The sequence below is a fragment of the Bombina bombina genome, chromosome 7, assembly GCF_027579735.1.
Source record: "Bombina bombina isolate aBomBom1 chromosome 7, aBomBom1.pri, whole genome shotgun sequence".
Classification (NCBI taxonomy): Eukaryota; Metazoa; Chordata; class Amphibia; order Anura; family Bombinatoridae; genus Bombina; species Bombina bombina.
The window spans coordinates 20356022-20374907 of NC_069505.1; positions in this window are offsets into that span (position 1 = coordinate 20356022).

The window sequence follows — 18886 nt, forward strand, 5'->3', positions numbered from 1 at the left end:
AGCCCCTCCAGCACCGGTCGATACTCACATCTTTATACAGTGCAGTGTGCTCATTATCAGTGTATAGATACTCACATCATTATACAGTGCAGCATGCTCATTATCAGTGTATAGATACTCACATCATTATACAGTACAGTGTGCTCATTATCAGTCTATAGATACTCACATCATTATACAGTACAGTGTGCTCATTATCAGTGTATAAATACTTACATCATTATACAGTGCAGTGTGCTCATTATCAGTATATAGATACTCACATCATTATACAGTACAGTGTGCTCATTATCAGTGTATAGATACTCACATCATTATACAGTGCAGTGTGCTCATTATCAGTGTATAAATACTCACATCATTATACAGTACAGTGTGCTCATTATCAGTGTATATATATACTCACATCATTGTACAGTGCAGCATGCTCATTATCAGTGTATAGATACTCACATCACTATACAGTACAGCATGCTCATTATCAGTGTATAGATACTCACATAATTATACAGTGGGGCGTGCTCATTATCAGTGTATAGATACTCAGATCATTATACAGTGTAGTGTGCTAATTATCAGTCTATATATACTCACATCATTATACAGTGCAGCATGCTCATTATCAGTGTATAGATACTCACATAATTATACAGTGCAGCGTGCTCATTATCAGTGTATAGATACTCACATCATTATACAGTGCAGCGTGCTCATTATCAGTGTATAGATACTCACATCATTATACAGTGCAGTGTGTTCATTATCAGTGTATAGATACTCACATCATTATACAGTGCAGCGTGCTCATTATCAGTGTATAGATACTCACATCATTATACAGTGCAGTGTGCTCATTATCAGTGTATAGATACTCACATCATTATACAGTACAGCATGCTCATTATCAGTGTATAGATACTCACATCATTATACAGTGCAGTGTGCTCATTATCAGTGTATAGATACTCACATCATTATACAGTGCAGTGTGCTCATTATCAGTGTATAGATACTCACATCATTATACAGTGCAGTGTGCTTATCATCAGTGTATAGATACTCACATCATTATACAGTACAGCATGCTAATTATAAGTGTATAGATACTCACATCATTATACAGTACAGTGTGCTCATTATCAGTGTATATATACTCACATCATTATACAGTACAGCATGCTCATTATCAGTGTATAGATACTCACATCATTATACAGTGCAGTGTGCTCATTATCAGTGTATAGATACTCACATCATTATACAGTGCAGTGTGCTTATCATCACTGTATAGATACTCACATCATTATACAGTACAGTGTGCTCATTATCAGTGTATAGATACTCACATCATTATACAGTACAGTGTGCTCATTATCAGTGTATAGATACTCACATCATTATACAGTACAGTGTGCTCATTATCAGTGTATAGATACTCACATCATTATACAGTGCACTGTGATCATTATCAGTGTATAGATACTCACATCATTATACAGTGCACTGTGATCATTATCAGTGTATAGATACTCACATCATTATACAGTACAGTGTGCTCATTATCAGTGTATAGATACTCACATCATTATACAGTACAGTGTGCTCATTATCAGTGTATAGATACTCACATCATTATACAGTACAGTGTGCTCATTATCAGTGTATAGATACTCACATCATTATACAGTGCAGTGTGCTCATTATCAGTGTATAAATACTCACATCATTATACAGTGCAGTGTGCTCATTATCAGTGTATAGATACTCACATCATTATACAGTGCAGTGTGCTCATTATCAGTGTATAGATACTCACATCATTATACAGTGCAGCGTGCTCATTATCAGTGTATAGATACTCACATCATTATACAGTGCAGTGTGCTCATTATCAGTGTATATATACTCACATCATTATACAGTACAGTGTGCTCATTATCAGTGTATAGATACTCACATCATTATACAGTGCAGAGTGCTCATTATCAGTGTATAGATACTCACATCATTATACAGTGCATTGTGCTCATTATCAGTGTATAGATACTCACATCATTATACAGTGCAGTGTGCTCATTATCAGTGTATAGATACTCACATCATTATACAGTGCACTGTGATCATTATCAGTGTATAAATACTCACATCATTATACAGTACAGCCTCCTCATTATCAGTGTATAGATACTCACATCATTATACAGTGCAGTGTGCTCATTATCAGTGTATAGATACTCACATCATTATACAGTACAGCGTGCACATTATCAGTGTATAGATACTCACATCACTATACAGTACAGCATGCTCATTATCAGTGTATAGATACTCACATCATTATACAGTACAGTGTGCTCATTATCAGTGTATAGATACTCACATCATTATACAGTACAGTGTGCTCATTATCAGTGTATAGATACTCACATCATTATACAGTGCAGTGTGCTTTTTATCACTGTATAGATACTCACATCATTATACAGTGCAGTGTGCTCATTATCAGTGTATAACTCACATTATTATACAGTGCAGCGTGCTTATTATCAGTGTATAGATACTCACATCATTATACAGTACATTGTGCTCATTATCAGTGTATATATACTCACATCATTATACAGTACAGTGTGCTCATTATCAGTGTATAGATAGTCACATCTTTATACAGTGCAGTGTGCTCATTATCAGTGTATAGATACTCACATAATTATACAGTGCAGTGTGCTCATTATCAGTGTATAGATACTCACATCATTATATAGTGCAGTGTGCTCATTATCAGTGTATAGATACTCACATCATTATACAGTGCAGTGTGCTCATTATCAGTGTATAGATACTCACATCATTATACAGTACAGTGTGCTCATTATCAGTGTATAGATACTCACATCATTATACAGTACAGTGTGCTCATTATCAGTATATAGATACTCACATCATTATACAGTGCAGTGTGCTCATTATCAGTGTATAAATACATCATTATACAGTGCAGTGTGCTCATTATCAGTGTATAACTCACATTATTATACAGTGCAGCGTGCTCATTATCTTTTTTTTTTTTTTATTGAGAAAAGTTTTGTTACAGTTTTCACAAAGCAATTGGTACAGTGATACTTTACTGTATAACATCCAGCATTAAATAACTTGTTTACACCATTTTTTTCCCCCCTCTTACATCCATAAATGGTACAGGGATGTTTAGCTTCCTCACATTACATCCAATATATACTTTGTTCAATCTTTCATCCAGCTTACTACCTCTACAGAGTGAACCACTATACTCTTGTTAATATGGATTAGTTCAGTGCTATTCTCATTTTTTTTTTTTTAATTATGTTAATCTTGGTTGTTTCTCTAAATAGGTTACTAAAAAAAAGAAAAGTCTTAATAACACATCCTTTTTCTTGATGTGTTTGACTATTAAATATCTCATACACTATAACAACAAAAAAAAAAAAAAAAAAAAAAAAGGGAAAAAGAAAAATCAAAAAAAGAGTTAATCTTACAGCTCCCCCCTCCATCCCTCTCCCCTCCTACGCCCTCCAGCTCCCCCTGAGTTGTTCCTCTTGAATATATATAGAATTTTCAAATGGTTTAATAATAATTTGTTGTATTGCAGGATCTAACGATCTCGGGGTCGATCCGATATAAAGCGTCGCCCGCAAAAGCCGGCGACGCCAATATTTACGCTGATTTGGTATCCTATATACGGTGTAACCTAGAAGTTACGCGCGTATATTTCTGCCGTCGCCCGTAGTTTTTTGGGCCATAGGCAGGTATACCAAACCAGCGCAGTTTGGTATCCAATATGCAGCGTAAGGACTTACGTGGCGAAAATGGAGAAAACTTACTCCATTTTCACCTCGCCACAAAAAGCAGCCGTAAGAAGCCTTACGCTGACTATTGGAGCCCCGTAACTCCCTAAACTAACTAGAAAATAAACCTAACACCTAACGCATGCGCAATGTCTATCTCCCTGTCAACCGCGATCTGCTAAATAAAACCTAACACCTAACGCATGCGCAATGTCTATCTACCTGTCAACCGCGATCCCCCCCCCTGAAATCCCTAATAAAGTTATTAACCCCTAATCTAATCCCCCTATACCGTCGCCAGCTATATTAATATTATTAACCCCTAATGTAAGCCCCTTACACCGCCGCCATCTCTATTAAAATGATTAACCCCTAATTTAATCTACCTACCCCGCCGCCAGCTATATTATCTATATTAACCCTAAGTATATTATAGTTAATATAGGTATTACATTATATATATTAACTATATTAACCCTAATTATATTAGGGTTAATATAGTTAATATAGTTACTATAGTATTTATATTAACTATATTAACTCTATCTAACCCTAACTAAATTTATATTAAATTAATCTAATTCATTTATAAACTAAAATATTCCTATTTAAATCTAAATACTTACCTATAAAATAAACCCTAAGATAGCTACAATATAATTAATAATTACATTGTAGCTATGTTAGGGTTAATATTTATTTTACAGGTAAATTGTTAATTATTTTAACTAGGTATAATAGATATTAAATAGTTATTAACTATTTAATATCTACCTAGTTAAAATAATTACCCAATTACCTGTAAAATAAATCCTAACCTAAGTTATAAATACACCTACACTATCAATAAATTTAATAAACTACAAACATCTATCTAAAAATACAATTAAATTAACTAAACTAAATTACAAAAAAAAACAAACACTAAATTACAAAAAATAAAAAAAATTTAAGCTAATTACACCTATTCTAAGCCCCCTAATAAAATTATAAACCCCCAAAATAAAAAAAATTCCCTGCCCTATTCTAAATTAAACAAATTTCAAAGCTCTTTACCTTACCAGCCCTTAAAAGGGCCTTTTGTGGGGCATGCCCCAAAGAATTCAGCTCTTTTGCATACAACAAATACAATCCCCCCCCCCCATTACAACCCACATACCCCTATTCTAAAACCACCCAAACCCCCCTTAAAAAAGCCTAACACTACCCCCCTGAAGATCTCCCTACCTTGTCTTCACCACACCGGGCCGAACTCCTGATCCGATCCGGGCGATGTCTTCCTCCAAGCGGCAAAGAAGAATTCTTCCTCCGGCGATGTCTTCCTCCAAGCGGCAAAGAAGAATTCTTCCTCCGGCGACGTCTTCCTCCAAGCGGCAGCAAAGTCTTCATTCTTCCGGCGGCATCTTCAATCTTCTTTCTTCGCTCCGCCGCCGCGGAGCATCCATCCCGGCCGACTGCTGTACTACGAATGAGGTACCTTTAAATGACGTCATCCAAGATTAATTTAATATAAATTTAGTTAGGGGTGTTAGGGTTAGATAGAGTTAATATAGTTAATATAAATACTATAGTAACTATATTAACCCTAATATAATTAGGGTTAATATAGTTAATATATATAATGTAATAACTATATTAACTATAATATACTTAGGGTTAATATAGATAATATAGCTGGCGGCGGGGTAGGTAGATTAAATTAGGGGTTAATCATTTTAATAGAGATGGCGGCGGTGTAAGGGGCTTACATTAGGGGTTAATAATTTTAATATAGATGGCGGCGGTGTTAGGGGCTCACTTTAGGGGGTTATAGATATAATATAGCTGGCGGCGGGGTACGGGAGCGGCGGTTTAGGGGTTAATAACTTTATTAGGTTGCGGCGGGGTACGGGAGCGGCGGTTTAGGGGTTAATAGCTTTTTTATTGTTAGGCTAGTGAGGGGGGATAGCGGATAGAGGGTTAGACAGTGCGGGCTTTGTTAGGGAGGCGTGTTAGACAGTGCGGGCTATGTTAGGGAGGCGTGTTAGACAGTGCGGGTGTTTTAGACTTTAGTCAGGTTTTATAGGCGCCGGCAGATTCTAACGTGGCGCAAGTCACTGGCGACGCCAGAAATTTGTACTTGCGCAGATTTCTGGACATCGCTGGTTTGTCAGACTTACGGCACGTTAGCATCTGACGGCGACCTATATGGGATAGCTCGAGTTGCGAGCTGAAACTGCGGGCGACGCCGGTTCCCTCGCTTGCGCCGCAAACTGCGATCTATATCGGATCGCGGCCCTCATATATAACTCCAATTTAGTCATAAATTTTGCTATTTGTTTTTCCGACTGACTATCTGTATCAAATTGCTCGTAAGTCATTTGCTGTTGTATTCGCCTTAAGAAAATCTTTATACTTAAGTTCTTTTTGGAATTCCATTCACATAGTATCATATTCCTAACAATTAAAATTATGGTATTTAATAAACGAGTGCATGACCCGTATACTACCCCTTTTGCTAGAAAGAGAACTTCCTTCGGAGTGATGTCCACGTTAATTTTACATTTTTTTTTCAACCAATAAGTTATTTTTAGCCAAAAAGTGTTAATTTTGGGGCAAGAATACATACAATGTACTATATCTGCTCTTTCATATCTACATCTCTTACAAAAACTATTTTGGGAATTACCCCACTTAGCTAACACATAAGGGGTTAGGTAAACATGATGTAGTATTTTAACTTGTGACTCTCTCCAGCTAGATAGTAAAGTGGCTTTTTTTGTTCTATTTATACTTCCTCTTAAATCCTCCTTAGTTATTTCAAGCTCTGGTAAAATTCTCAGCCATTTATTGATTGATTCATATATGTATTTTATCCTAATTTGATTGTTAAGTTTGTTATACAATGCTGAACAACTAATGTTCCCTTGTGAGAATATATTCAATATGGGAGTCAAATTATGCCAGTTGTCCTTCGTGTAAATAACCCTTCCTAATGAGTTACAGTAGTGTCTCAACTGAAGATATATGAAGAATTGTAAATTCTCCCAACCATACGTATCTTTTAAGTAGTTGAAGTCCCAAATACATTTCTTCTGGTTATCAATTATCTGGTATAAATAGGTAAAACCTCTTTCCTGCCAACGTTGACATACTTCAGCATTAATCATTACCTCAGGATTCCCTATTAACGGTAAAAAATTTGAAAAATGAAAATCTATTTTAAGAATCTTGCATATTTTTTGCCAAGCTATTATAAGATTCGTTATGTTATCCAATTTTTTCACCCTATCTGGCAACCTATTGTAATCTATATGTATTAAAGAGTTTAGACTATAAGGTTTTACTATGTTTTCTTCTAATTCTAAGTCTACGATCTTGTTATTATTAGAGATCCAAGCTAGTACTATTTTAACCAAGAACACCTGGTTATATAATTTTAGGTCAGGTAGCCCCATTCCACCCCAATCATTTGCGATGGACAATTTTGAATATGATATTCTAGCTTTTTTATTTTTCCAACATAGTTGAATTACTGCCTTCTTAATGCAAGCTAGATCCTTATTTTTAATTTTTAGTGGTAAGTTTTGCATTAAATATAAAATTTTAGGTGTTGTAATCATCTTAAACATATTAATTTTCCCCGCAAGGGTTATAGGTAAGTGTGACCATCTCTTAACTTCCTCTATGATTTTAGCAAATAAAGGATCATAGTTTAATTTGTACCAGTCGCCTGGTGTTATAGAGAAATTTATTCCCAAATACTTTATAGATGAATCTGCTACTGTAAACTTAGGGTTTCTAACCGAGCCCTTCTGTTTTAATAACCAAAGAATCTCAGATTTTTGTATATTGACTCTGTACCCCGAGAATGACCCAAATGTTTCTATCATTTCCGTTATTAATGGGATCTGTTTTTTAGAATTTCTTACAAATAATAGCATATCATCCGCATATGCTGCTACTTTTATTTCAATGTCCCCAATCCTTATACCTTGAGTTGTTCCTCTAATTTGTGTCATTAATGGTTCAAGAGCCAAATCAAATAATATTGGTGAGAGGGGACATCCCTGTCGGGTACCTCTGAACAATTCTATATATTCTGATTGTTGGCCATTTATACAAAAAGCAGTTTTTGGGGAAAAATATAAGTTCTTGATACATTCCAAAATATTGCCTTTAAATCCAAACATTCCCAGTGTATGGAAAAGATGATCCCATTCTACCGAGTCAAAGGCTTTATGTGCATCCAAAGTTAATAACAATAGATCCTCTCCTTTTTTAATAAGCTTATCCTTGTTGGCCCATACGTATGAGATAACATTTGTAACTCTTCTAATATTATAGAAATATGATCTACCATTAATGAATCCTGATTGATCTGAATGTATTAAAGTCGAGATCACTTTTTGTAGCCTGTCAGCTAAAATGCTTGTCAATATCTTTAAATCTGAGTTTAATAATGAAATTGGTCTGTAAGAGGCCAAATCTTGATAATCTTTACCTGGTTTAAGTAAAAATATAGTAGTAGAGTCCATAAACCTGTCTATTCTTGATTCCTGAAGGTGAGAAAATACATAGTTATAAACCCTTTGCAAAATTGGTGCTATTTCTGTATTCATTAATCTATAGAACTCGTTTGGGAGATCATCCGGGCCACTAGCTTTATTTACCGATAGAAATTTGATCTTCCCAACTATTTCCTCCAACTCTATCGGGCGATTCAACCCTTCTAATTGGTCTATAGAAACTTGAGGTACTCTAACTTTCTCCCAAAACTTCCTTTTATTTTCCAAATTTATTCCCTGTGTTCTATATATATCTGAATAATACTCTTTAAAAGCTTTTAAAATTCCTTCTTGGGAAGATATATTAATATCATCTTTTTTAATATTAGCTATAACTGTTTTTTTCTTGTTTATTTTATTTAGACCAGCCAGCTATCTGCCAGACTTGTTACCAAATCTTTGAAATCTACTTTTACCCCTAATGTCCTCCTGCGTAGACCTTTGCATTAAAAATAGGTTCCGTTGCTTATTTGCCAGTATATATTTATTCCAATTCTCTATGGAGGCATCTCTTAGATATTGATTGTATGCGTTATTTAAGGTATTTAATAACTGTATCTCACGTTTACCTAACTTCTTTTTCTTATAGGCCATAAATGTGATCATCTCTGATTTTAAGACTTTTGCAGTTTCCCAATATAGTAATGGTTTCACTATATGTTGGCTATTAGTGTTCTCAAATTCCTTTAGCTTGTTCTTTAAAAAATTGAGAAATTCTGTATTTTCTGCCAGATATTTGGGAAAGAAAAAATTATTCCTTTTCTTAATTCGGGATCCATATACTAGGCCTATCGGAGCATGATCTGAGAGGGTTATAGGGTATATAGTTGTATCTGTAATTATTGGTATTAAATTTTTTGAGACCAATAGTAGGTCTATCCTTGAATATGACTTATGGGTTTTTGAAATACACGTATATTCCCGAACTCCCGGGTTCCTATATATCCATAGATCACATACTCCTATATTGGTAAATATATCTTTAAAAATCTTAGTCTCTCTTCGAGAATTTCTACCTACCTTCTTATTATTCCCGGACTGAAATCTATCTACTGGCATTCTAGGAACCATATTAAAATCCCCTCCCAAGATTATTTTTGTGTCTAAGTATTTCATTAATTTACACTGAAGTTCATCCCAAAATTTTTTGTTGTACTCATTAGGCCCATAAACGTTACAGATTGTGAAGATTTCAAAATTAATTTCTATTTTGATAATAACTATACGTTCGTTGTCTTCTATATTTTTTTCCAAAATTCTATAGTTTAGATTTTTATTAATGAGTATAGCTACCCCTTTCTTCCTTGCTTTGCAGTCAGTTGCTATAATTTCACCTATCCAATTACACTTTAATTTCATATTTTCCGTCTCCTTTAAATGGGTCTCCTGGATTAAGGCAATATCTGTACCTAATGTTTTCAGATATTTTATTATAGCCTTCCTCTTGATAGGGGATGTTATCCCACCAACGTTCCATGAAATTATTTTAATTTTTTCCATTACTTTGCTGTGTAGCTGTTAAATGTATATTCGTGTAGTATTGGAGTACAAGTATATTTTAAATCATCCACCTAACCGTAAGTAGGGGAGCTAGGAGGGAACGCAAGGCGGGGGGGAGGGAGAAGAGAAAAAAAACCCAAAAAAACCCTAACCGGAAAATAAACAAATTTGCAATCAACACTTGTTTCCCTTTAAATTTAAAATTTATACTCATATTTACACTCATACAATATATAACCAAGATTTTCAAAACCCCTAGGTTCTTATATTTATTCCAACTCATCACTTTATCTTTAAACCATTTTAAAAAACTGCTTAACTTCTTCTGTGTCTTCAAAGACCTTTACACCTTCTTCACCTATATATTTCAATTTTGCTGGGTATATAACCACTGCTTTATGCCCTGCTGCTATTAGGTTTGTACACAAGGGGGTCATTTTTTTTCTCTTATTCAATGTTTCCATAGAGTAGTCACTGAACATTAACAACTTTTTCCCTTCAAACTCCAAGCTAACTTTCTTCCTGTATAAGTTCATCATTTTAACCTTATCTTGAAAGTCTAGGAATTTAGCAATTACTGCTCTAGGTTTTTGTTCGATGGAGTTCTGTCTTATTGCTCCTATTCTGTGAACTCTTTCTATCCTTAATGGTAATTCTTTCTCTTCAACCCCTAGTATCCTGGGTAGCTGTATTGACATGAATTCCTGTAGACTCTTATCAATTCCCCCTTCTTGTAGGCCTATGATTCTTACGTTGTTTCTACGTGCTCTATTTTCTAGATCTTCAATTTTTGCACATAACTCCAAAATCTGACTACTACTCTTATTCTGTATCTGTTCTAATCTGCTTTGATTGTCTTCTAGCTCAGATATTCTTTCTTCGGCTTCCTGCATTCTCCCTGAAAAACTCTTGAAATCTTCTGCTAGTTTAGAAACTTCAGACTGAATTTTATCAAAGCGTGGCATAAACATCTCTGAGAGTTTCCTAACCACCCAGTCTCCTTCCCCTGATAGAGAACCCTCTTCACCTCCTCCATCTAAGGAGGTTTCACCCTGTGACTTCCTAGTGACATTCTGTTTTTTCTCTTGTGTTTTTTGTCTTTTAGACATTATGTTGTTCTGTGTATTAGTGATATATTTATCCATATATACAACCAAGGTAATGTAACAAACAGCAAATAAACAAGTATTTTAGTTTCCCTTTTGTGTCTATAAGGTGTGTATCTGATTTCAGATCTTTTTGTGTATTACTTATCCCTATTCAGGGGATATTTCTTAGTGAGAAAAAAAAAAAAAAAAAAAAGCAAAACAAACAAACATAAAAAAAAAATAATAATTTCAACGTGTATCTTCAAAATACAAAAGTGTACCACAAACCAATGTGATTACCACTGTGATTACTCTAAGAAAGGGTATCTCCCCCTGTTGAAGCCAGCTATATTAAAAAAGTGGTTGGAGCTAACCTTGTCTTGTTTAGGGGTTAGGCTTAGTGAGGATATGCGCCTTTATAACTGGAATTTAGTTAAGGCTATAGGGTTGTAACTATAATTTCTACTAATGAAAGTAAGCACCTCTGTATTCCGTGTTTTTGTTAATTATCTCTGTAGTCTATGTCAATAAGAATAACCACCTTTATATTCAGTATTGATGTTACATTTACAGATTTATACCTGTACCCTGTGCGCATAAAAATGAACACCTTTGTATATGATATCTCTATGCAGTTATATCTATAACATAAACTATCTAAGGATACCACCTTTATATTCTATATTATAACTGCTGCTATAAAATATATTCTAGGTCTCTAAGAATGTCTCATGTACGCCAGAAAAAAGTACGCAGAGGTGGCTGAGGAAGGTCTGGCAGACCAACATCAAGACTCAGAGACATTAATACCGAAATCTCGTCGATACCCACAGAGGAGGAGGGCCAATCTATCTCAGAAATATGCTTAGATACTGAAAACGTTATTAATCTTTCTTCCACAGTGCTTACTAAAACACAGATAGAGGTACTATCTTTAGGTCTTGGTTTCTCCCCCACTTCACACTTTAAACTATTTGACACAATAGTTGACTTAAATAGATTTGTCAGATCTATAGTTCTTAAAAAGCATTTTTTGGGCTCAATCAGTCAAAGTGTAGAAGTGGGGGAAAAACATGGTCAAAAAAAACCTTGGTTTCGATTTTTCAGATGAATGTTCAGCATTAGATCTTTTGGCACTTGATAAAGAGAATTTGGACTTCTCTGATGTACAGGTATCTGGTGATGTACAAGACATCACCAGGCTTAAGAGAAAATCAAATTTTTTTTATCCTGTCCAGGCACGATCTAGTGCCATTGAAGTTTTTCAAAAAACTGTTGAACAAGAATTAAAGAAATTGTCTGGTAAGGCACTTAACCCCTATAAGGATAATTTGTCTAAGGCACAACATTCTGCCATTAAACAACTACAGGCTAACTGTGAGTTAGTTATACGTAATTCTGATAAAGGGGGCAAGGTTGTTGTTTTGGATCGGCAGGCATATTTAACTGAGGCATATAGACAATTGTTGGACACTACAGTGTATGAAAAGCTCAAATTTAATCCCATTTTCTTTTACAAATCGGAGTTACGTAACATACTGGTTACAGCATTGAATGAGGGAATCATTAAACAATCTAATTTTGACTTTCTATACACTGAGCATCCGGTCATGGCCATTTTTCACTATTTGCCAAAGGTCCATAAGCAAGGTACCAACCCCCCAGGGAGACCTATAGTGGCAGGGATTGGATCCCTCAATGAACCACTTTCGGAACTCATTGATGGTTATCTTCAACCATTTGTATTGAACCTTACAAGTTACATTAAGGACACGTCTGATGTTATTAGCCAGGTTGAAAGAATTCAATGGCATAAAGAATTTACTTTTGTTACCATTGACGTGTCCTCACTGTATACATGTATACCTCATCAACAGGGCATACAAGCAATTGAATTTTTTTTTGAATACTTTTTCAAACTATGACGAGGCTTTGAAACTGTTCATCAAGACTGCTGTGGAATATTTGTTGACACACAATTTTTTCTTGTTTGAGGGGGAGTTCTATCTCCAGAGGCGTGGGACCGCTATGGGGGCCAAATTTGCCCCCTCCTATGCCAACCTGTATATGGGTTGGTGGTAGCTGTCCCACATCTATGGAGATAGAAACCCCTTCAGACAATTTATCCAATATTACGGTCGGTACATTGACGACATCCTTCTTATCTGGAAGGGCCCAATGGATCTTCTTGAACTGTTTCAAATCTATCTCCAGGACAATTTGTTGAATCTTAAATTCACTATGGAGGTTAACACATCTTCGATTTCATTTCTTGATATCGAATTATGTGCTAATTTACATACCTCCACTATTGAAACACAATTGTTTCGCAAACTCAGTGCTGGAAATACCATCTTGAATGCCCAGTCATGTCATCCTAGACATACCATAAATTCCATACCCAAGCCCCAATACATCAGGGTTAAACGTAATTGCAGTAACCCACAGACTTATTCAAAATTCTCAGCACAATTAACGTCCAGACTCATTGAGAGAGGGTATTCTAAGGACCTTCTTGAACGGACCAAACAGGAAGTTGACCAGTTTGACAGGAAGACTTTCTTTCAATCAGAAAAACCAACCAAAATGAGTAGATTTAACAAACTCAAGTTCATCACTACATATAGTGTTGAATTTGGGCAAATCTGTGATATAGTACGGAAAGCTCTACCAATTCTAGACACAGATGAGAGCCTTAAGAGCATTACAAGAGATGGTACATGCTTTGTGTCACGCAAATCACCAACTTTAGGGAATCTTCTCTCTCCTTCTATGCTGCCAAGGAAACCACATACACAAAATTGGCTTTCAATTAAGCCAGGGTTTTTCAAATGTGGTAGCAGGAGGTGCAAATTTTATTCTTATGCTTCTTTTGGGACAAGCTTTGTATCTTCTGCGAATGATAAGAGTTTTCAAATACGGGAACATATGACTTGCAATTCTTGTTATGTCATCTATCTTTTGACATGCAAGGGTTGTTCGAGGCAGTATGTAGGTCAAACTACACGAGCCTTGAAAGATCGTTTTCTTGAGCATTTACGCTCTATAGAGGACTCTGAGTCCACTACCCCAATATCTTTGCATTTCATAAAATATCACAACTCTGACATCTCCCTCTTGACATTCCAGGGTATCCAATGTATCCCAAGACACCCCAGAGGGGGTAATAGAGGGATAGCCCTCAGTAAAAAGAGAGGTTTTTTGGATTTTTCATTTAGATACTCGAATGCCAATTGGTCTTAATTCAGAGTGGGATGTTAAGCTATATGTGGATCAATAGTAAGCCAGATTTGAATGTCAATTTATACATACCCTTTTATTTTTATTTTTTATTTTTCAAAACTTTTTTTCAATTATTAAAATCAATTTGTTCATTGCTGTACCTTTAAATTTTTCATCACATTCAGCATTTAAAGATATTTGGCTTCAATTGTTTTTTTGTAAATAATTATACGCATGTTAATAGTGCACAGATCCCAAATAATTTTCAGCATATTATAGATATCAATTAATATATATATTCATGTAGTAAAAGAAATCCTTTTTTTTTTTGTGGCTATTTTTATTTTAGGGACTGTAGCAATTTTTGCGTGTTATATATTTTTTTCACATTTTCCCCTAGTGTGCACCCAATTTTTCCTACATGTGCATTGTTGCTTACACATAATTGGTCAAGCAATTATTCAGGAGGAGTTTACCTGTGCATATAAACCTAGGAATTATGGGTGCACGTTATGGTCACTGAGGAGCTAATGCTGACAATGTGCTCAATGCACTAGGAAACGCGTCTGACCATTGTTGTTTTTTCCTGACCAGAGCTGCCAGCCGTATTATTATTTTTGATGCCTATATACCTGCCTATACACTTGTAATGTGATTTATCACAAATAAAGGAGTTGGATCAAATACTATTTACTTCATATTCCTTTACCTACCTGGGTGCGCTGACTACCATTGTCTCTCTAAGAATGTGTTTTTAGTATATTTTTACTGCACAGGTATCCAAAAAATGCTTAGCTTGTAGGGCTGCAAATATATATACAGGAATAGACAGTTTTGTCATTTAACACTTAATGACTTGCTACACAACCCTTATACTTAATATGTCTACTCATACCAAACTCCAATACTGCCAGTTTTAAATGGGTTCCTGGACTCTCATTATATATATTTCAACAAAGTTCTATTTGTGCCTAGAGTCCGTTTTCAAATGTTTAGACCGTAAGTCTTTTTAATTAAGCTTTCTTGTTGTACACAGTCCCATCTTTCAAATAAATACAGAAATACAGAATAGTCCTCCTGTTTTGGAGTATAGGCTCCTATTTTCATATGGCTTCTGTAACACTTGTGTCCTGTTATCTCCACAGATATATGTGTTTTTTCCCAGCTTCTCAGCTCTTATATAAACTAGACCAGTATATGAACAGGAGATATGCTTCACACTACGTTCTTCAATTAACACCAAAATCTAGTTATATAGCCCTCTCCAAGAGCAATGTCCCTTGTGTTGTAAAGCAAGTTCAGTTATTTAGACTGTCTTGAAACTCCAAAACATAAACTCTCAACATAAATCCTTTTATCACCGCTGAGCCTCAGCTATTGTTTTTTTAACCCTTTGTGGCTATTGCTGCTTCTATCGTTTCCCAGCCTATGGGTTTTAGCAACATATATTTGCCCAGGGACTGATATAAGTGCAAGAGCGGGGTCTTATCCCAGACGCTCTGTGTTTCCTCTATTTTAATGTCTCTTAGTTCAGTTACTGTTCCTTTTAAGAAACCAGCCGCTATACATAATCTTGCACCAAAACCTTTTTTTTTTTTCAAAACAAGAACCGCTTATAGCAGTGAGCATATACTTGCGTAAAGAGTTCGTGGTCCATAATCCAGGAGTCTCTTCCCAGCCTGTGGGTCTGACTTGATCTTTTGTTCCAGCTTCCACTCCGAGTGTTAAGCTGTTATCTCCTCCTTTAGGTTTCTGCTGGGCCGATTTGCTCCCCCAGTTGTATCTATTTCTCCACGCTGTGGTGTTTGTTTGCGTTGCGGTTACTTGTTTGATGTATACGCCGCTGTAGATTTACACCAGCTGATGCGTCACACGTGTTCCTAACGGCTAGTAGTGATGTGCCATATAGTAGAAAAGGGGGTGTCTGGGCAAATAGACACTGTAGCCTGATATGTAGAGTTCCAACTGCTTAATACTGCTCTCCCTTTCCCGGGTGCAGTTTTTCAGGCCCGCTAAACTTGTGGCCAAGAATCTAGCAGTTTACTGGGATCTTCCAGGACGCTCACGCTGAGCGATGCACCAGCGCCTCCATTAGCTAGCTCCTCCTACCGGAACTCCCAGCGTGCTCATTATCAGTGTATAGATACTCACATCATTATACAGTACAGCGTGCTCATTATCAGTGTACAGATACTCACATCATTATACAGTACAGTGTCCTTATTATCAGTGTATAGATACTCACATCATTATACAGTACAGTGTGCTCATTATCAGTGTATAGATACTAACATCATTATACAGTACAGTGTGCTCATTATCAGTGTATAGATACTCACATCATTATACAGTACAGTGTGCTCATTATCAGTGTATAGATACTCACATCATTATACAGTACAGTGTGCTCATTATCAGTGTATAGATACTAACATCATTATACAGTGCAGTGTGCTCATTATCAGTGTATAGATACTCACATCATTATACAGTACAGTGTGCTCATTATCAGTGTATTGATACTCACATCATTATACAGTACAGTGTGCTCATTATCAGTGTATTGATACTCACATCATTATACAGTACAGTGTGCTCATTATCAGTGTATAGATACTCACATCATTATACAGTACAGTGTGCTCATTATCAGTGTATAGATACTCACATCATTATACAGTACAGCGTGCTCATTATCAGTGTATAGATACTCACATCATTATACAGTACAGTGTCCTTATTATCAGTGTATAGATACTCACATCATTATACAGTGCAACGTGCTCATTATCAGTGTATAGATACTCACATCATTATACAGTGCAACGTGCTCATTATCAGTGTATAGATACTCACATCATTATACAGTACAGTGTCCTTATTATCAGTGTATAGATACTCACATCATTATACAGTGCAACGTGCTCATTATCAGTGTATAGATACTCACATCATTATACAGTGCAACGTGCTCATTATCAGTGTATAGATACTCACATCATTATACAGTACAGTGTGCTTATTATCAGTGTATAGATACTCACATCATTATACAGTACAGCGTGCTCATTATCAGTGTATAGATACTCACATCATTATACAGTGCAGTGTGCTCATTATCAGTGTATAGATACTCACATCATTATACAGTACAGCGTGCTTATTATCAGTGTATAGATACTCACATCATTATACAGTACAGCGTGCTCATTATCAGTGTATAGATACTCACATCATTATACAGTACAGTGTGCTCATTATCAGTGTATAGATACTCACATCATTATACAGTACAGCGTGCTCATTATCAGTGTATAGATACTCACATCATTATACAGTGCAGTGTGCTCATTATCAGTGTATAGATACTAACATCATTATACAGTACAGTGTGCTCATTATCAGTGTATAGATACTCACATCATTATATAGTGCAGTGTGCTTATCATCAGTGTATAGATACTCACATCATTATACAGTACAGTGTGCTCATTATCAGTGTATAGATACTCACATCATTATACAGTACAGTGTGCTCATTATCAGTGTATAGATACTCACATCATTATACAGTACAGTGTGCTCATTATCAGTGTATAGATACTCACATCATTATACAGTACAGTGTGCTTATTATCAGTGTATAGATACTCACATCATTATACAGTACAGCGTGCTCATTATCAGTGTATAGATACTCACATCATTATACAGTGCAGTGTGCTCATTATCAGTTTATAGATACATCATTATACAGTGCAGAGTGCTCATTATCAGTGTATAGATACTCACATCATTATACAGTGCAGCCTGCTCATTATCAGTGTATAGATACTCACATCATTATACAGTACAGCGTGCTCATTATCAGTGTATAGATACTCACATCATTATACAGTACAGCGTGCTCATTATCAGTGTATAGATACTCACATCATTATACAGTGCAGTGTGCTCATTATCAGTTTATAGATACATCATTATACAGTGCAGAGTGCTCATTATCAGTGTATAGATACTCACATCATTATACAGTGCAGCCTGCTCATTATCAGTGTATAGATACTCACATCATTATACAGTGCAGTGTGCTCATTATCAGTGTATAGATACTCACATCATTATACAGTACAGTGTGCTCATTATCAGTGTATAGATACTCACATCATTATACAGTACAGCGTGCTCATTATCAGTGTATAGATACTCACATCATTATACAGTACAGTGTCCTTATTATCAGTGTATAGATACTCACATCATTATACAGTGCAACGTGCTCATTATCAGTGTATAGATACTCACATCATTATACAGTACAGCGTGCTCATTATCAGTGTATATATACTCACATCATTATACAGTACAGTGTGCTCATTATCAGTGTATAGATACTCACATCATTATACAGTGCAACGTGCTCATTATCAGTGTATAGATACTCACATCATTATACAGTACAGTGTGCTCATTATCAGTGTATAGATACTCACATCATTATACAGTACAGTGTGCTCATTATCAGTGTATAGATACTCACATCATTATACAGTACAGCGTGCTCATTATCAGTGTATAGATACTCACATCATTATACAGTACAGTGTCCTTATTATCAGTGTATAGATACTCACATCATTATACAGTGCAGTGTGCTCATTATCAGTGTATAGATACTCACATCATTATACAGTGCAACGTGCTC